The following is a 20428-nucleotide window of genomic DNA, read 5'->3' on the forward strand; positions in this document are numbered from 1 at the left end:
GAAACGACTTGTCCGTTGATTTTTCATTTCATTTTGAAACCAAACTTTCGGCATTAGAAAGAATTTCTGCAAGGACGAAGAATCAAAAGGAAGAGGTGGGGAGGGAGAAAAAAAAACGAACAACCCGATACGATATCGTCAGTATGATTTATTCAAATGTTGTGATCCCCAATATCACACATTCGTTTTTGGTATCTTTTGCTGAAGCGTCGACTCCTGCCGGGGAAGTTGTCGGGTGACACTGAACCATTCCTATTTTTTTTACCATTTTGCCCCTTGAGTTTGTGTAGCTGATAAGGAGAGTTTTTTCAAGATGTTACCTAGTTCCATCAACTTCTCACCCTTGTTGCCGTAGCCACATGAAGCGATTGCTCTTAAGGCATCTCATGCGAGTAAACTAGTAACGTTGTTATCTCGTATCCGTTTTACTTCTTCTTTTTTTCTCGAACGACTGAGACGCCCTTGGGAAGTTATGAATTGCATTTCGCTACGTTTTTGGAAGCTTTGATTTCCGGTTCCGTTCTTCTCTCGGTCGAGTCTCACGGGGCCGGTTTTGCAAGCAGTTGTGTGCAGTGTTTGAAATGCTGCATCGTCTGTAACCATACATAAGCTCGAGAAGGACACATCCTTCTACACAGCTAGCTTTTCAGAAGAGCCCCTTTAAAAAAAAAAAGTTCCATGACCGGTGGTCTCTGTTGAGTTGCGCGCAGAGTTGATATGGGACGAAATTTATGAAAATTTATGATCGAACAGCGCGGGACGACACCCGGAAATGGAGCCCGGTGCACTTTTTGGACATGGGTTTTCTGACCGAAAAATGTGAAAATGTAGCCTTTCTCTCGCCTACCTCTTTTCCGCTTCTATCTCCCAACAGATAGAAACACGGAACCTTTTTCGTTAGGTTCAATATTCGGGTGAAGATTGTGTTTTATTAGAAATTCGGCACCATTTGGATGTATGATTTATGGACGGCACGTGAGCTTCTAGCCCCCGGGAAAGCCCCCGGTACGGTACGGGGGTTCGTTTGTGGGGAGCTACTTTGCACTTTGACCAGCTGAGCGCACGTGATAAAAGTCAAACACAACAGCGCACAACGTAATGAAGTTTCTTGCACAAGATGTTTCTTCGAATCCAGGAAGAAAAGATACGAGGCGACGACAAGAGCATGACCATTCAACGGAGATTGTCTTTCGGGTCATTAATCATTCCTATATGATGTTATCTTGAAAGCATCGAGCGAAGAAAAGCAACAAACTGCCAAGGGAAACGAAGAGATTTGCATATCAATCGATAAATCGTGCACTAATTGTGTGCGACATGCTGCCGCCCACAATCATGCGGGAAATTATTCCGGAAATTGAATTCTAACCTCACAAAGCACATACCTCCCGGAAATGAATTAGAAAACGGCGGTATTCTCATCAAAAGACGCTCATTAAATGCACACACCAAGGATAGTGAAGAAATCCCTTTCGCAAGTGAGTTTCGAACTGAGTTTCCAAGGCCATCCCTGTCGCCAACGTTGCGCATCGTTTCGTATCGATCGCGATCATTGCACCGGACCGACGTTTCGTTCGGTTCCGATGTTCACACGCCAAAGTGTGTTGACAGTGCGCACGGAAGAGTTATGCGGTGTGAAATTACGAAATTTTTATTGTACACCACGAAACATCGAGCCGGGCGAGAAAATCGATCGAATGACACTTTTCTTTCGCCGGAACGATTACTCAACTAAATGCTAGCTCATTGGGGCGATAAATTCTACCGCTTGGCGAAAGGAAGGCAAGAACGATGGGCTGAACGACTTACCTTGGCATATCGGCAAATTACGAGTGCACGAGAAGTGGAATTCGATCGGCAAGCAAATGAAACACCTCTACACGACGTCGATGAGGTGCGAAACAACAAATGACGGTTGGCCAAGAAAAAAAGGTTTCAAGGGAAGTTACACCGATTGTGTAGTGAGCACTAGAGGAAGAGCTATTCTAAAACTGAAAATTAATTAATTGTAGACAAATTTATTATAAATGTTCACACCACATTAGACAAGTTTGATAAGTCACAACTCAAATGGATCGTTCTAAATTGATGGTAATAATGACTCTTCAAATAAGAATATCACCAAGCTCAGTACATAATAGTCCTCAACTGTTCTGATAAACAGTGCTCACAGTAACAAATTGCATAACTTTCTTCTATTCATCAGACGCAACAAACAGCAACTGCATTTACGCCTGTAATTGCCACAATCAAATATACCACCGTTGTACAACACAACCGGCAATCAATCACAAGTTTACCGTGTAGTTCCAACTCACTGTCCCAACAATGAAGATTGACTTTCAACACTTTCTGGTGTGTTACCAGTCGTTTGGGGACCATTTGGCAAGTGTTGTTCGTCCTCCGCCCCTGGAGGCAGAGGATTATGGAAGAAACCTTACTTTTCTGGTCCAATAAACTCTCAACTCATTCATCCGTGGTGTCATTTTAACGAGACATTTCTTCATCCCGCTCAGAGCACTATCCGTGTTGGGGGCACGAACGGAAGAGTTGGCTCAAATTACTTGTAACAACTTCCAACCAACAAGTAGCGAGTCAATCCTCGTTCTGATGAGGCAGTGAAATGGATCACGTTGTAGGTTGTTCTGTCGTGGGATGTTGTTCACAGTGATGATGATGATGATGCTGATGATGATGATGATGATGTATTTCATTCCTTCGGAGAGCAAAGCCAGCAAACTGTACTTGCATACCCAGATCTTAAGTAAACGAATTAATTAATTTAAATTTTCCCCGGCACAGTTCACGCCTGTGTGTATTTACTCACGAAACAGATTCTCTAATTGTCGCGCTATTCGCTGTCACAAATCGTGCGGGTGGTAAGAGGCACGTGGTTGACAAGGCGAGTACAGACAGGACAGACCAAACTTCCTTCCCCGAGAGGGATGCCTCGTTTCACGCGTCTACAGCATGGGTTTATTGTTGGAAGGGCTAAAAAGAAATCCCTTTCCACTGCGGAACAGAAAACTTCTCCCCAACTCCCCGCAAGGTGGTGTTAAAAACTATTGGCCCGAGCGTGGCTGGATTTTGCCCGAGGCCCTTTAACCGAAGGGAATGGGTCGAGCTTTATCAATTAAAACATTTTAAAATTGTACAAGTTTTAATTAAAAGCGAAAACAGTCTTCACGCGGCACGGACGGCCAGACCATCGGCACAAGTGCTTTATTTTACCCAGCGCTGCGTTCTCCACTCCTCGAGGAGATCGTTACAGTCACCGATTTTCCGTAGCCAATGTCTCAAGCGTTCAGTTTTATTTCTTCCTGTTAAAACTTATCCTTTTGCTGCACACTACACAAGCTGGCGTTGCAGCAGTTGCAGCTGCAACACCATGCATAAAGTCAGACATTACAACATGGGGGTGACTTTCCTTTCCGTTGCCCGTTATGCTTACGGTTAACCCACGGCATGTAAACAACATGCCCTGGGTGTAGAGGGAAGTTACTATCTTTGGTTCTTCTTTACATTTGACCAAACATCTTCCATGCTACCCCATTTCGGTAGTTATGCGGATATTGTGTAGCCATCCGACAACCAACAGAAAATGTCCGCGACAAACACAATTCCGTACAAAAGTTATTTCTGTGCACAAAAGAATGCTAGTGTCCATGTCAAAGAGTAGCGAGAATGGAAAAATAGAATAACCAGAGCATGGGAATGTAGTGCATTTTTAGGTTAAAAAAAGTTTTAAAAGTATCGTTGCAGACTGGCACGTACAGAATAAAACAACGGAAATCAACAACAACAAACAATGTAAAAAATAGAACTTCTTTTTCCTGATTTGTGTAAATATTGCATCAATTACAAACTGTAACTTCTTTTGGAACGGATAATTCCACAGTAAAATACAGTAAAACAGTAACGTAGCATAGCACAGTAGAAAAAGTACTATTTTGACAGATATTCCTGTACACAAACTTTCTCCAAACATTTGTCAATATTATTTTAAAATTCAAAACAACCGGCATTGATTGAGGAACGTATTCAGGCATTATAAACCCATTCAAGCGAATGATCATCTCCATCCGTTTGCCCACAGGAATGCGCCTGGTTGCACATCCTTTTAAGTGTCGATCGTCGATCGTGATGATCGTCTAAAATCGATGCTATTAAAGCGAAATAAATCAACCGATGAAACGTGTTCATTTACGATACGATTTTGATCCCGCGGATGGCCAGTCCGGTTTTGGAAAACATGGACGTGGGATGAAGAATGCGTAGGATACCGCATCGGTACCATTGCAGTTAGGGCGTTTTTAATCCTAAATGAAGATCTGTACCATTAAAGTTCCTCGACGCTAAGCGACAGAGTTGTGCGTGGTCTCACCAGCCATGAAATTCCTAAGTTTTATTGTTCAATTTGTAGTTCTTTGTCAGGGACACATTTGTCAAAATAGTATTAAACGTATATGCATTCTACTGCTTCTCGCCGAGCTTTATGAAACGCTGCTTCGAAGATTAAAGTTTCTATAAAATTCCATCAAACATCTTACCGTACAATGTTGGACTGCAGTGGATCACGCTCTGGCTGCCACAGGTGCACGAACACGGCACGGGCGAAGCGGCAGAAAGAGTTCAATAACCGACAGTAAACGAACCGTTAAATCTCATCATTTACGGTCAATTTCGTTTGGGGTCTCGTAAGGGCAGAAGAACGAAACGAAGCTATGCTGCATCGGAACAGCATATCGTGACTTTTGGGAAGCTAACGAGCTGGTAGGAATTGTGGAATAAAATGATGGAAGTCAAAAATAGTGAAAGCGTGACGGGAACAAGTAACCAGTTCAATTCAAGAACCGTCGCATCCTCCCAAAAAAGTTCAAACAGCATCGTGCATGAATCTTAATTTGATTAAAAAGTGAAATCAGAGAAAGAAGATGTAAAAATCAAGGAGAATCGAAATGAACAGTTTGCTCAGAAGGGTTCAGAAGAAAAAGCACCCAGAACCGCTAGTTTGGCGATCGTAACGGCAGTGTGTCTCAAACCGGTTTCATGTAACACATCAAAGAACTTGAATTGGAGGATTTTTTTTGTATTTCGATGACACTAATGGCGCGTCTAAGAACATGCAATCAAGAGCAGTAATCAGTAGCATCAAGTATCACTTTCGAGATTTCTCGTCCGCTTTAGTGCGTCTCATAAGTCAAGAAAGTTGAAGAATTCGAGACATAAAAATGATAGATTGAAGGGTCTTCGTCGGCAAAGAACAGTTATGCAACCAACACTTTCTCTTTTCACACTTCGCAGACAACTGAAAGACCTGAAGAATGAACCTTGAAGAGATCATACGAAATTGAGTAGAGCACATTCCTGGAGAAGACTTTCAAAAATGAAAACATCCTCATTGTAGATATGTGATATTTAGTTATTTAACTCATTGAATGTGGTTTCCAGAGAAAATGACGATGGAGACGCAACAATTTGCAAAACCAACCACAATTTGCTAGAATTAGTTTTTAACGATAAAGCTAAAGCACTTAAAACCGAAGAACAAAACGGATGCTTCGAAATGTTTATGTGTCTCCTACAAACGGCACGGGTCATTATTGAAGCTGATGCGCAGTGATTTGAGTTGGGTCGTCTTTTAACCGTCACTTTATTCCCGGACACTTCCCGGAACTTTTGCGTAGCTACACGAAGCCTACCAGTTTTGCAACGTTCTACCGGGTGTGAATGTTTGCGCCTAGCACACAATATCCAGAACCAGACAGCGATGAATTGGTGGTTATAAAATGTGACAATAAAATTAAAATTATAGCCACTATAAATGTGTGGCTTAAAGGAATTCTCCACCAGTTCGTGATCGTTGGACAGAAATCGTTTCTGTATTGTGTATTAAGTTTATCATTCGCTTGCTGCTGGTTGGATGGAAGGGCTTTCGCTTTCGAACCCGGTTTGCCAGTCAAGGAAGGTCAGGGTTTTTGCAGACTGGGGATTTCTGATTTTTGCTTCTTCAACTCACCGGAAATAATGGTTTTGAGGAGACAGCGATAGCAAAGAACCCGCTTTCAAGAGAAAGGTCACGGTTCGTTGTGTGGATACATTATGGCCGTAGACCCAATAAAATCTCTTCCCGAATTCCCATCTCCCCCTGGAGCGGATGCTCAATGGATGGTGATCTTATATATTATTGGCGATGTAGCTGCCGTTTTCTGTTCGTGGTTTAGTACGAATGCTAAATCAGAGTCCCAACGGCCAAGGAAGCTACCATTCAAAAGATCTCCACCGTATCGGCCGTTACAGAAAGGTCCAATGATGAATGTTTCCTGCTTCACGTTTGATGCAATTTTTCAGATGAAAGAGAAACGCTCTCCCATTCCAAAGGAACCTATTTGTAGAGGAGGGGTCCTATAAAAAAGAAATCGTTCCAACAACTCTCGACAACATTGTACGCATAGCTTTGGTAGCTCACTGTGAAAGTGAAAATTTCTCCAGTGCTACATTCAATCGATATTGCATCACATCTTTTCATCCTGTTTCTTGAAGAATATAGCCTAGGGATTTGAAACAGATAAATAATCTACAAAATTTCTAATCTCTTACCAGCTCACAAAATCAACTACTGACCTAAGAAAAGAAGGTATTTTTCATTTACAAACCACAAGAAACAAAATCGCTTTGATCCGATACCGAAATTCATACTTCACTCGACACACAAGACTCCAGAAGGTTCCTCTGTTTCCCGATTGAAAACAATTAGATTATTTGCAAATAATTATCAACACCCGAGAGTGAAATTGCCTTTAATCCAATTAACCAGACCGATGGCCACCACACCGGGTCGATATTGTATCGTATCGGGCAAAGTCAAACGAACCGATGGCATGTGGATGCATAAGCCGGTAAGGAGAAGTAAATTGCATTCCGACCGGAAATGTGCACACATCCAACCAACCATAGATATTGTGTTCCTTCCTTTAGGAATGGACGGTAGCGGGGTTCAGTTTACCGATTAACTTTAATGTCTCAATGTGGTTGAACGGCGATGTGCGGTTATGTGCCGGTCGAGCTGTAATTATTCGCTATAGAAGTACGTCCATCCGTTGCAGTTGAGGGAAGATGGTACTGGAAATGGTAAAACATAAGAGCACAAACAAATCGATCGAAGACAAGAGCTTCTTACTTCGTGACGAACAATTCCTGGTGAACATTTGCTCCAACCGATACAGAGAGGGCAGACTGTTCACTTTCAGTTTGAATAAGAATTTGATTAATCTAATCTAATTGAATTAAGTTAGCATACACTACCGCGTGCTGGCGCTGCACATGCCATGATTGATCGCGAAGAAGCCTGAATGCTGCTCGAAAGTAGACGACAACCTACGGTGGTACAGCTTTTCATTGAAGAAAGATGTGACTTAATTCCACAAATGACACAGAGTACCATCGACTCCCCTGTTGTACCCGAAAGTATGTCTCAAATTTGCATCCAAATCGCGGACACGGTCGACAACAACGGCACACAAATCTCGGTCGCGTGCCTTTCCTTCACAGAGTTTTGTTTGTCAGTTGGTAGATGGGGTGCAGTGCAAATTTCAATTTATTTAAATCACAACCACCACAACGGGGTGACGTATGATCGGGTGACGAACCTCCGCTCGTAATGGTGACATGTGTTTTGATTTATGAACGTCCGTGTGCGAGGCACTGACGGGTATCCATGACTTTTTTTTTGGTTTGCTCCAAAGACCGAAGAAGCTCAAATTGACGAGGTTTGTTCGTTTCGGTTATGGTAATTTAATCACTGGCATGCTAATGGGGCAAACTTGCTAAACATTTTGTATTTCTCCTCTTGGCTAGGGAAGGCTTCTCCGAACATAACCCCCACGCATAAACGGTTCCCGAACCAAAGCGAAATGACTTTAAGAGTATCACGCTTGGTGTTAAACAACGTTAGAAAGAAAGTTCACCCACAGTTCGGTGCGCAAAAAGTGGATCACCAGTGTATATCTTGGTCTTGAGCTGGTGTAAATGAGTATCTAAACAACGGCCCTACTACCATTAGCAACCGATACATCCGGATGCACCCACAGGTTCAAAGTACTTAGCTCTATCTGCAGGCGGACCGTTTTTGCTCGCTCACAATTAGCACTCTGCTTCCACAGAAATGACCATGAGCGAGTAGAGGTGCAAAGGTTTCCCAGGGTCCATGGTTTTCATTTCTCTGGATGTACCGTATCCGGGGGTAGAGCTTTACAGTGAACTCGTAACGCTGCACTCATCCAGCCAGATCGGATGTCGAGGTTTTGCATCGTCGAACGTGTAACGTGCGTCTTTATTTACACAAAAGTCGATCACCGACTGGTAGCCAACAGGGCCTTCTCGGCGGTTTCTCTTTGTGGCAAGAGCGGAGAATTCCTCTTGCCATTTCCGTCCTTTTGCTGTCGTAATCACTCCGCTTAAGAGGCAGACAAAATTTAAACCCAAGCAACAGTGTTTGGGAAATTGTCCCTACATGCTGGGCAAGGAAAACCGGGAAAACAGTACAAAAAGTTCTTCTTCTGAATGCGGTTTCTCGCAAGGTTTTACATGTGACTTTCTCGAACAGAAACATATTTGGCATTCCGTTTGCATCATGAGAAAATTTTTGCGAACCGAAATGACACTGGACTGGCTGTACAATTCCAGACAGGCGGCGAAATACTGTCGTGGACACATTCTACAAACGGACGGGTAACGGACCAACACCGGAAGCTTCGTGAATGGAAGTTGTAAATTGGTCGACTTTCTCCATAACACTCGACCGGAAGTTTCACACGCAGTGTATGGCTGCTCCGTTCCGGTGATAAAGCTTGCCAAATCAACACTTTGGTGAGGGTGGGCCGGTGGTACTATGTCCCGAATGGAGGACATTTTGGCACTGAGCCAGTCGATTAAAGCTGAACAGTCGTATATTCAAAATCGGAAAATCCGCAAGCCGTTTTGCCCACGGAACGGTGACACAGGAATGAATTGAAAGAGTGTACTAATTAGTGAGAACCTGGTAAGATGTTTCCGCTTACCATTTGACATGGCCCGACATGATGCACGGCCATTTGCATACCATTCGGGCGCAAGCGATGAATTGGATGCGATAGGACTACTACTACCCACTGTGCCGCTGCCAAACCAAAGGCACGTTCTGTCCAACCGATTTGCATATTTTTCTTCCTCAATTTTGTTATCTGACACTGGAGATATCCTGTGGAAATGGGTCGGGATGTTTTCCTTCCACCGGCTCTATCAGATCGTACTGACAGTTACGCGATCTGAATGTGTTTAAGATAAACCATTCTTGTGGGCTGGTTTGAGAACATTAAAGGTTCTCTTCACGGCGAAAAAGACATCTATAAGGCAGGGTGCATAAAAGGAGTGTAAAATTAAAGTCAAGAAGAATGACTTTAACCAAGAGACAAAAATAAACATTATCCAAACACTTCAAGATGAATGAACATGTTTGCCGATTCTAATGGTAGCTCCGTTTGGCAAAGTGCGATAGACCTCGTCTCAACATAGCTACTTCTTGTGAAGTATGCAAACGAACCGAAACTTGAAACTACTCTCTCCGCCATCCGGAAGGGTATATGCAAAACATAAACACTGTGCAGAACCGTCCAAAAGATAAAGGTACGAGAGGCGTCAGTGTCTTTGCCCCTTTGCTGGCTGCTGTGGCGCATTATTTCTGTACATAATTTTGCGTGACGAAGAACGATACACGTCACACATACCGGTGGGGCAATGGTGCACTTCTAACTCTTGAACTTTTCACGGTCATTTGCAGTGGTGTTTGTTTATCGGTAGTGGGGAGAAGGTGCCCCTGTGTTGATGGATCGTTTTAAATCAATTTCGTTAAATCATGCAAACATTAGTTTACTTCTTTAGAGCAGGTGATAATTTGTAACTATTTGTAACTGTCAGTGTTCTATGTGAAAAGCGCATGAGTTTTTACGTAAGATAAGTCGCTCCTGACGCTCAGATTTAAATCATCCTTAAAGCGCACACATGAATGCTTTATAAAATTTATCAAAGCAACAAACCATCGCGTTTTTAAAGGAATAACGTTCCCGAGCGTGACATGCTCTGGATGCCAGGATCTCAGCCAAACATCCAAACAGCGACATCAAACGTGATGGATGATGAAAATGGTGCTTCACTTCGGGAAGGTTGCACTCGACATATCATCATGCGAAGCACTCGTCCCGGGCAGAAGAATGTCACAACCCATATTGATCTTTTCATTGCAGAAATGCAGGCAACATCAGGAACATCCACGGCAAAAGGGCCAAATTGGAAAATCTAATTATGATAAAGTCAAACACTCCCGGGGTGGCAGCTTTCGTTCGTACCGGGACCTGTTTTCCCTGTGTTTGCTTCCGAATCATCCTTAAGGATACAAACCATCCGAGAGTTTGTGTTGGAAGTCGTTTGAAAAATTAACCTCGGTGTGTGTGTGTTGTCGTCTCTAAGTGAGGATTGGAAATTGTTTTTGATGTTGGATTATGATCTCGCTGTGAGTGACATGTTCCCGTTCTACGATACTGCAAGCATGTGAACGATGACCATTTTCATTGCACACGTGTAGCGCGGTCAATGAACCGGTAGGACAAACTACCCCGGTGTGATCCCGTTCGGTGTTCCCATCTCTGATTCGGCCGTATCAGTGCACTATCACTGATCAAACAACGGCTGGCTGGATGACAACGCGTCAGCACTCAATTTAAGGGACTATTTCGATCCATATCAATCAAATGTGCTCTGGAACTGCAATGTGAAACTAGCACGATGTTACCCAGTTAAGGAGAAGAAGTATTCATGATAAACAATCCGTAAAAAAAGACCAAAAAATGATAAGAAATCTATCAAGCGATTAGAACCTTCGCATATTATCGATTTATAAACCATCCCCAAAATCCTCTTCAAGAATATAATTCCTTACGTGTAGCTGGGAAGAAACAAATAAAGAAGAAAAACGTAAGCTGACCCAAATGGCCGGAGGCATTTAACACGTGCACGTGGTTTCTTCCCTTGATCCGGTTCTAGCGATATACTGAGAAGCACACACACACACGGACTACCGGTTGTTGCACTGTCTCTCCGTCCGTCTCGATGACGAGCTGCTGTTCAGTGAACTCAAAAACCGTTAAAAACTTACTCACGGTCCTCCGCCGTAACGTAACGACATGGCCAGCGACTTCATTTCACGCGAGCACGATCGTGCTTTGTTTGTCCGGTACAGTTTGTACTGAGTCGCGATTGAGCAGTGTGTCGGTAAACAGTCGATCACTTCGCTAACCTATATTCGGAACGGGAACCATCGGATCCGGTCCAGTCGAACGGAATTAATGCGTAATCGGAATGGAACACATCGAAATACATTAATTTCGTCATGCTTCTTTGAGTTTGCAGCTAACAACTTCTTCTAGAAGAAGTTCTGTGTGATAGAGTGATGGAAAGTGTCACCAAAAACTCACCTGAAACGAAATAATAGGGGAAAAAATGATTAGGTTTCAATTAAAATTCAGTATATAAACAAACATTTCATCTCTTAAATAATTTGCTTATGTTTGCCAAAGAGAAATTTGCGATAAAAAAAAATCCTTAATTGTAATATCATCAGGTAGTATTACATAATATAGCATATCGTTGTTATACACCTAAAAGCGTGTCACATTTACACATAGTCCAATCATTTCACCCTCGCTTGGACAAGATGTACCACTTCGCTCCATTAACTCACTCAAATCGCACGGACACGAGCAACCGTTTAAGATAATAATCCGTGAAAATACAGACCTACGGTATCCTTCGTTCAACACAATCCCACCCCTTGCAAAATACGTCCCCGGAATCGAAATGGATGCTTTTATCAAATTTCATTTGCACTGCAAACAGAAACGTGCCCTCACTCCAAAACCGATCGACACCGGAAAACCAACAAACTTTATGAAATCCATTAGAACAATGTAATTTATGCAAATTGAATTTGATTGCTTTCAAAAACCGTTCTGCCAATGATGATGATGATGATGATGGTGATGGTGACAGGCGTACTTGTCAGGTCTTGTTGCATCTGGGCGCTTCTCCGCTCGTACTGATTGTCGAACGAAGTTGGAGTGTTGGAGGACAGCATCGAAAATCTGGTTCACAACGGTGACTGCACCCGCATTGGAGTGGGAAGGGGAGTTGTGAATTTAGAATCAAACCAGAAAAAAAGGAATGCGTTTAACAGAGTCCCAATGCTGCCAAAAATGTGTCATCCCCAATCGTTGCCGTTTGTCATCTGCAGCTGAAGGAAAAGTATCATCAGCTTATTTTTTGCGACTCACTTCAAAGTGCTTCCCCATTCTTTTCACAACATTCAGTCGAAAGTTTTGATGTTCGGGATTGGGAATAAAAAAAATTGGAGCATTAGGGGGATTGTTAGTTTTTTTTGGTAAAACTCCAATCCTTTGCCAGTGTGACCGAAATACAATTATTCCCGCACGGTATGTTGGCAGTTGGAAAGGATTAGCAACGACCGGAAAATGTTGTTCGATGTGTATGTTTGAGAGCCACACGACGACAACTCTCACGATTGGCTATTATCATAATTGAGTGGAATTATCAGACAAACGGCAGCTGTTGCCGGGTGCGAATCGGATATCCGAAACTGACAGAACACAGTTTGGAAAATGTTGTTTTGAAGGACACAGACGGATTTCCCCAGTGATAGAGGCAGGTGGTGTGAATTCTAATACCACCCTAAGGGCAGTTAGTTCTCAAGGGCGTTAGTGGGTTTATGGTGGTGAACAAGACACCTCGAAACGGTTGTTTCATGTTTCAGATTTATCTTTTCGTGTACTATTTCTCCTCCTCGACAGCAACACCTTCCTTGCAAGCATTCAAAAAAATGACATCAAACCAGCAAAATACGGGATAAACACCCGTGATTCGTGATGTTGTGACTTTGTTGCGGATTAGAAACTTTTACATTCTCGTTCTGGTGTCGAAGGATATGTCGAAGGTCCGCTGTATGTGGACAGGAAGTTTTTTATTCTATCCAAGGATGGCGAGACCGGGTGTAATGTTGACGTACAATTTTTTGAGTTTTGGTCGAATGTTTCTTTATTCGATAGGGAAGTATCTATTCAGTTATTTGAATTATTCCAAATTTTCAACAATGTGCTAAAGAATAGAACCCTGTACACATGGACACCGTGTTCCAAACAAACAAACAAAAACCTTAAAAACGAATTGATATGCGGCTGCCATGTTGAGAAATGAAGCGGAAATACGATAAAGTTCCCATTATTCACTACTCTCTACTTCTCTCCCTCTCTCTTGTCCAGCGATGGGAATGAATTGCGTGTGAATGCAGCACAGTACGGCGTTTACAGAACAACAGACTAATGCCAGCGGGAAGATTAAATGCAACACATAAATTATGTCATGAAATACACAGCTGGGATGAAGCTGTACCGAGTGAAATTTGCTTGTCATGTTTCATTTCTCATTCGGGCAGAATGATGCATTTCAATAGGAGGTTAGCGAGTTCTGCTGAAGGTGCTTTTTTAAAATGATAAATATTTTATGGTTAACCATTTCTTTTTTACTCAAAATTGACTCCATCTAGCTGAGGAAAGGCATGTTCTTCGTTTGCACTTGTGTTAAAACTGGAAAAGGAAAAAAACACTTCTTTTTTTTTATTTAAAGGCGATACCGTTAACATCGTGTGGGACCGTATACCGAGAGTGATGATTTTCCTGGAACATTTCGACACCTTTCCCGACCTTTCCTCAATTGCTGTCCCCAAAGTGCAGCCCCCCCCCCCATCAGGCAATGAAAATGGTACGAACATTAAGGGAAGTTACCGACGCAAACTAGCGAGGCGTCAAACATGTCGTGGGTTTGTCGCATGTTTGCCCTAACCTCTCTCGGTAGATCTCGCACAGAAATTGGTGTCATTATGTCGCGTTTTTTGTCTGTGTGTGTGTGTGATCGTTATTGCTAGATCCCATTACGGTAGCGGTGTGCTATCCTCACCATAGGTAAGGTAATTATTTTCACATAGTTTTGTGACCCAAACTGTCACCGTTGCTTTTCCAAGTGTCCCACTTGACCGTCGGCGATGGTGATGTCTTTCCATTTCATCCTGCGGCGTGTGTCACAGTCACATCCGTCACCAGAAACATCCAAAGGTAGGTGCCGTTCATAGGTCTTTTGTCTTTAACTTTTTAACTACAAGTTTCTTGAAAGACTTGGAAAGCAGAGACGAACAGAAACTCTGCTGCAATGGATGGAATTGATTGAATGCGATAAAACTGCTCAGTTTTTGTAGAGGCGCGTAATGGTACACAACCTTTGTTTACTTCCACATGTCATAACAATTTACTAAAGTAGGGTACTTAATATCTGGACATTAGGAAGCATCGTCAATCGGCTCGTTAGAGACAATCCTACGCTTCAGATCTGAAGTCTATTACGGTAGAAAGCATTAGGAACACGGCATTGCAAACCCTTTCACCTACGTTCGATATGTTTTTGTTTTGCTTTCCGTTGTTTTTCATACTTTCTGCAACTCCATCTATAAAGATAGTTCAATTGATTGGTCTAGCAACTAAGCCATTTACCTTGGACTGCTTGTGTCATACAAAATCAGAAAATGAGAGATAAATTGATGAAAAATGAAAGCATGATTATCGTTCAACAACAAAAAAGAAGGTGAAATGCAAGGATGATTAAACCGGTAATGACTTTAAAAAATAGATTGTTCAAATAGAACCGAAACTAGCCCTCTTGTCAGCAGCACATATTGCAACCGACAGTGATATATTGCACCCTCGAAGATATCCGGCAATACATCCTCAAAACCTTCATTTTAAATGAACGGTTTCTTCGTTTCACATGCAAGCACGGAAAGATGGAGCCTCCGACACGGAATACCCGCGGAAAACGCGATAGATAACGAGATAATGAGAGGGCATTCGACCTTAAAAAACGGGTTATTATGGCTTTGGTAGATGGAAAGTGAAACGTACACTGATCGTCTCAATCGATCGTTTTGGGTGGTGGATTTTTTTCTTCTTCATTCCTTGAATACATTCCCATGAGGGGCCGTCCATTAACCCTAAAAACAGAGATGTTTCGGCAGGTCAATAAGAAACCATTTAACCCTTTCAATCGATGCGCATCGATGCGTAAAGGGCGATGAAATTTGGTTATTTGAGCAGGGCGCAACAGGAAGACGAACGATAGTGCTTTCCTTGGGTGTACCACGTTCCATCACGTGGTTCCCGTGACATGACAGCTGGGTGTGAAAAGCTCATCAAATTTGTCGCCCAATCTTCGCTAGCATTTCGACCACATTAGCATAAACATATTAGCTTACGACTATAGTCCCGAGTGCATTCGGCATCCACACGTTAATGCTCATGTTTTATGGCCCACTCTAAGAATGAGTACGTTAACACTATCCCACGGGCGTCACACAATCACGTTAGACATTGTGATGCGTGGTCTTCCTTCCTTCCTAATATAGCTCATCTACCACTAGCTGTCAGTGCGAGTGTTAGTGTCACATTTCGGGTGCGTCCATTCCGTCCAGCTGAAGACTTGTGACACTGTATTGCATTTTTTTTACTACTATCACAGCTTCCGCCAACTGACGACGTTGAGTGTCAGACAACGTGAGAAACGCAATGCGTGTAGCCTACCTTCCAGGCGTTGCTAACACGTTGCTTATCGTGACAGCTGGGCCAGTGTTGCCAGTCAACTCGGAACAATTTGCTCGGAGCGCTGAAGCCTTGAAGGAAAAATGTTCGCTTTTGTGGAGGTAGTTTTTTTTTGCCTGTCGGCATTTTTGGGCCTCACTGTCCATTCCATTCCGGACACATGACAATGTCCTGAATGGCTGAAGGATACGTTATTTCGTTCCATACACGTTTCGTTCGTTACGGTTGGGTGCGTGCGAATCTCATCATCTGTTACGGGCTGGAACGAACACAGGCAACCGGAAGTACCGAAACAAGGAAGACACCCAATAGCACCCAACTTTTTTATTGGTAGTTTCGCATGTTTCCGCAATTCCTTTCTGCCATCGTTGTTAACTGCAAACGCATTGTTTGATTATCCTGGCTGTAAAACGTAACCCTGTGTTCACCAGTAAGCATTGGCTTCTAGATCCGTTGTCATGGTGTTCCATAGATCAACCGATACAGCCGTGTTTGGCTGGTTGACGAACTGTTTGCAATTCTTTGCACCACCACAGCTTCTCCACGATGGGAGCTTCGACAACATCACTACCATCCGATGATTACGCGCTTACAAGCAGCTGTCGAAAAGTCCTCCCTGCAGGACCCTACACTCTGTTTATTGAGTTCCGAAGCACCGTCAAAGAATCGTGCTTTTGTTTCTGTGAAGTACATGCACATCGACACAGCTGTAAAGGACGGCAAAAGTGTCGAATTGTATATAAAAACCGATATTACAACACAAACACAACCGGTAACACTCGGATTATTCATGTTCGATTGTTATCCGATCGGATACGGTTCGAAGAGCTTTTCCCTTTTTCCTGTTCGTAGTTCCCTCCTGACACGACTGTCTGCCTCTTTGCGCATATTCGCACCGCAAAATACTGTCCATTCGTGTATGGTCCGATCTGATGGTGTGAGTTTGTGACACCTTTTTCAAGTAACACATTTATTGATCCTGTCATTCGTGTAATGAATGGAGGGCACCGATTTTCGTATCAAATTTCCTCCGGCACGCAATGCAAAGCAAGGCGGAGACGAAATTGATTCGAGGGGAGGATGTTTCCACATTTACGGGGTGTCGTATTTGATCGTCCGTCTGCTGCGAACCACTCGAAACACACGTAAATCTGGAAATGTGTTATTTGATTTGGAGGCTTGCTTAGATCATGGTACTGCAAACGCAGAACCGGAAATCGACGAACCGTTTAACCATGGTTGATCGGTTTCTGATTACAGTTTATCGACTGGTGATTATTTAGATGACACATTTAGATTACCGATTAGAACCGTTTCAATTGGTCGTTGATCGAAAGAATTCGTCATGTTACGATTTGAAAACGAATAAAAACATAAACACAATTCAACCCTCGGAACGATATCATTATAATGACATTAAACCTCATCCAGCAGTTTTTTACTTCTTCAATTCAATTCATAAACAAGGTTTACGGTTACGATAAAAATACAATTTTATTTCAAGTTTGCTTAACCCATGGGCAAAACAAATAAAATATACCTACATCCATATGTGAAACAAATTGCTTCCCGAAAAGCTCACACGCCCACACCAACTCCCCCAAAAAACCGGCCACAAAACCACACGAAATAAACAATAGCAACTCGCAAGTGCACAACACAACACGCCACAGGACCAGCTTGCGTACGAATTGAAATTTCCGCACGAAAAATCAATTATTCAAAACTACAAAACTGGCCAAATATTTCAATTCCGGATCGCCCACACACGCGCCCACCGCTAGGTTGTTGTTGTGCATGTTTGCTGCGCAAAAACACCGCCTTCTAGCGCAGTGCGTTTGTGAACATCAAACCGAACCAAATAAACACTTCAAAAGAGCTGCTGGGGCCGAAATAAACCGTGGGATCATCATCCGTGTTCCATCGCATCCGGTAGTGCAAATGTGGGTTGGGACACATTTTCGGATGATAACAAATGGCGTATCGAAAGTGGAAACTGAATCTGGTGAAGAGTATCCGATGGATGAGTGTGGGAAAATAGTATAAATTTTGGACAGAGAACTGTTGCTACACACGCAATCGAATCACGAATCGTTGAATGTGAAGATTTAGTATGAGGAGATCTGGGTAGCGTTAGAACAAGGGGTTGAACTGATGCTGTTTTATCATTCAGAAGTGCAATCCACGAATTTTACTGACAAACTTTACTTTTGGTTATGAGGATCATTCGATGAATGTTCGATGGACTTCAAATTTTAATTGAAGATCCCTTTCATACATTGGAACTAACTAACCATAAGCTGTTGTTTAGTGTTTTTGTTTGGGTTAGGAAGAAGATCTAGCGTCAAGAATCCACAATCAGTGTATTAGACTAAACAATGACCCAAGAATCTATAGAATCGCCCTCTCGGTAAATAACATGTGTTACTATAAACCATAAACCCAAATACGAATATATACACACAAAAACATGTCCACCAAGACCATAAATCTCACATCCAAAACTAAATCTTAGCAAGAATCTGCCAGACATAAAACAGCAAAAACAAACACGAAAACTGACCGGATTTTTTTACAATAAAAATGCATTTCCGTTCTCGTCGGCACATTGCATCATCATCGGCAGGAGGTCCATGAACCGATTAATTTCTGCAAGACAATCCATAAAAGAATCCCGAAAGAAACCTGTCCACCTCCAGAAGGAATACGCTGTTTTGGTGGTCAAGTTCAAGTCCTCGCCGATGTTCTTCTTCGTCATCATGTCCAATCACCCCTGGAACCGGATTATTAACTCAGACCACCTTCACAGGACAATATTCAATTCTTCGCAGTTCCAACATTCGCCACTAATGATTATGTCATTAAGCGCAACGCATTCATACTGGGAGAGTTGCTTATTTCTGTTCGACCGACCGACAACTCCCACAATTATCCCAACAAAAAAAAACAACGAACCCGGTGCAATAGTTCCTTGCAAAGGCCAAGGCAACCGAAGTTGAATTAAATTACTCTCGCATGATTTCTCTCTGTAGTGGAGCAGACTTTTTTGTGTGTTTGTCGTTTAGCATTTCCTTGATTTTTTTTTTTTTTTGCAAGTCAGATCTCGTAGAAGCTGTGTTTGTGATTCTTCCCTCCATTAGAAATTCGACCCGAATCCCGTGGGCAAGCACATGGAATTAAATTTCATTCAGAGCTAATGCCGATTTGCATCAGGCCGAAGGAAATGCAAATTCCTTCTTTCATTCAGATTGTGTCTTTTATATTTGCTCAATGGAGAGAATCCGTCCAGACAGATGGATAAGAATAGGAGGACAACATTGCCTATCTGGTAGTAGTTTAAGGAAGTGATTTTAAAACCGTTCCATATATCAAATAACGTTTAAATTTTGTATATTCTGGATCATCGGTTTGAAATACAAATCGAATGGTTTTTTGACATTATGCCACTAAAAGCATATTGATTGAACTGATATGAAACTCCGGTCTGTTTGGTCGCCTTCAAACACAAATGGAAATATTCCATTAAAATTGCAGTCAATATTTTCCAAATGGATTACACCACGACGATAGATAACATCGTTTTCGGTAATAAATAGTCAAATATTATCCCTTCATTGATGTGGTATCTGCACCAAATATCGTCACTTTAGGCTAATTACAGCGGCCAATTCCACTGATGGTGTGGTGATAAATTATGAACGCTCCCAAAAACTCCAATTTCCTGCCAAACTGCCGAGTAAATCAAAGCAAATTTCACCAGCTTATCGTCACAGGACAATTTGATCCATCATTTCATCATCAATCACTTTGGCACGTTTGATCCTAGGTTCCGGTGTGTATCCGTACGGCTAGTCATCCTCGGAAGCGGAAGTGAGTGAACGGGACACACATCAACCCACGTGTACACAAAGGCTAGATAAGGTAGAAACACGCAATGGGTGCTTCGAATTCATGCCATAGCCCTTGGACACAACGTTTAATAAACACGCACTACGGGTAACATCAAACCGTTGCAGTTGTCCTCTTTCACCTACCGTCATTCAAGTGCCATTAATTATCCTTCACAACTCAACAAAAAGCGGATCCGGCATAAAATCGAGCGTATAGGAAGGATACTTTTCTGCCAATTCAGCATAATTAATCGCCCTTCAACGTTCGCTTCTTTCCAGGCGATATACCAAGGGTGTGTATATGTTTCATCATTTTTATCATTTTGGAATTTGGAACCATTTTTTTCGGGTCTAAAATCCTTTGATCGGTTGACGGTAAAACGCACAAAGCAACCAAATTCAAAGCACATTGGAAAAAAGAAAATACAAATAAAAACAAAATATCAGTGAAGAAAACAAAACAACCGATTGCTAAAGTGAGCCAATAAATTTGCAAACGATCAAAATTGAACAAATAAGCATTGCCATGCGCTTCTTTGCACAGATGCAGCCGCATCATCATCATATTCCACGGCATGCGTTGCGTTCACAATGTTTAATGCAGACGTTCTCGAAGGGCATGTACATGACGCGCGCGTGTGTGTATGAGAACAGGTCGCAAAAGTTCGTTCGATGTTCCACGCCAGACAACAAAAAGCGATGGAGGGTAAACTTTTTTGCTCGACAAAAATAACAAAACCACCTACCGAAAGTCCGACCACCGACCGCGTTTAGCGTTCGATAAAAAAAAAT

The 20428-nt window shown here is 42.5% G+C and overlaps 1 protein-coding gene across 4 annotated transcripts in view; it reads right to left on the reverse strand.

Annotated features, from left to right (window-relative positions):
• LOC125763435 (probable G-protein coupled receptor Mth-like 1) overlaps positions 1-20428 on the reverse strand; it is a 144004-nt gene that overhangs the window by 30956 nt on the left and 92620 nt on the right. The gene's annotated exons all lie outside the window — the stretch shown is intronic.

The sequence above is a fragment of the Anopheles funestus genome, chromosome 2RL (assembly GCF_943734845.2).
Source record: "Anopheles funestus chromosome 2RL, idAnoFuneDA-416_04, whole genome shotgun sequence".
In the NCBI taxonomy this organism is placed as follows: Eukaryota; Metazoa; Arthropoda; class Insecta; order Diptera; family Culicidae; genus Anopheles; species Anopheles funestus.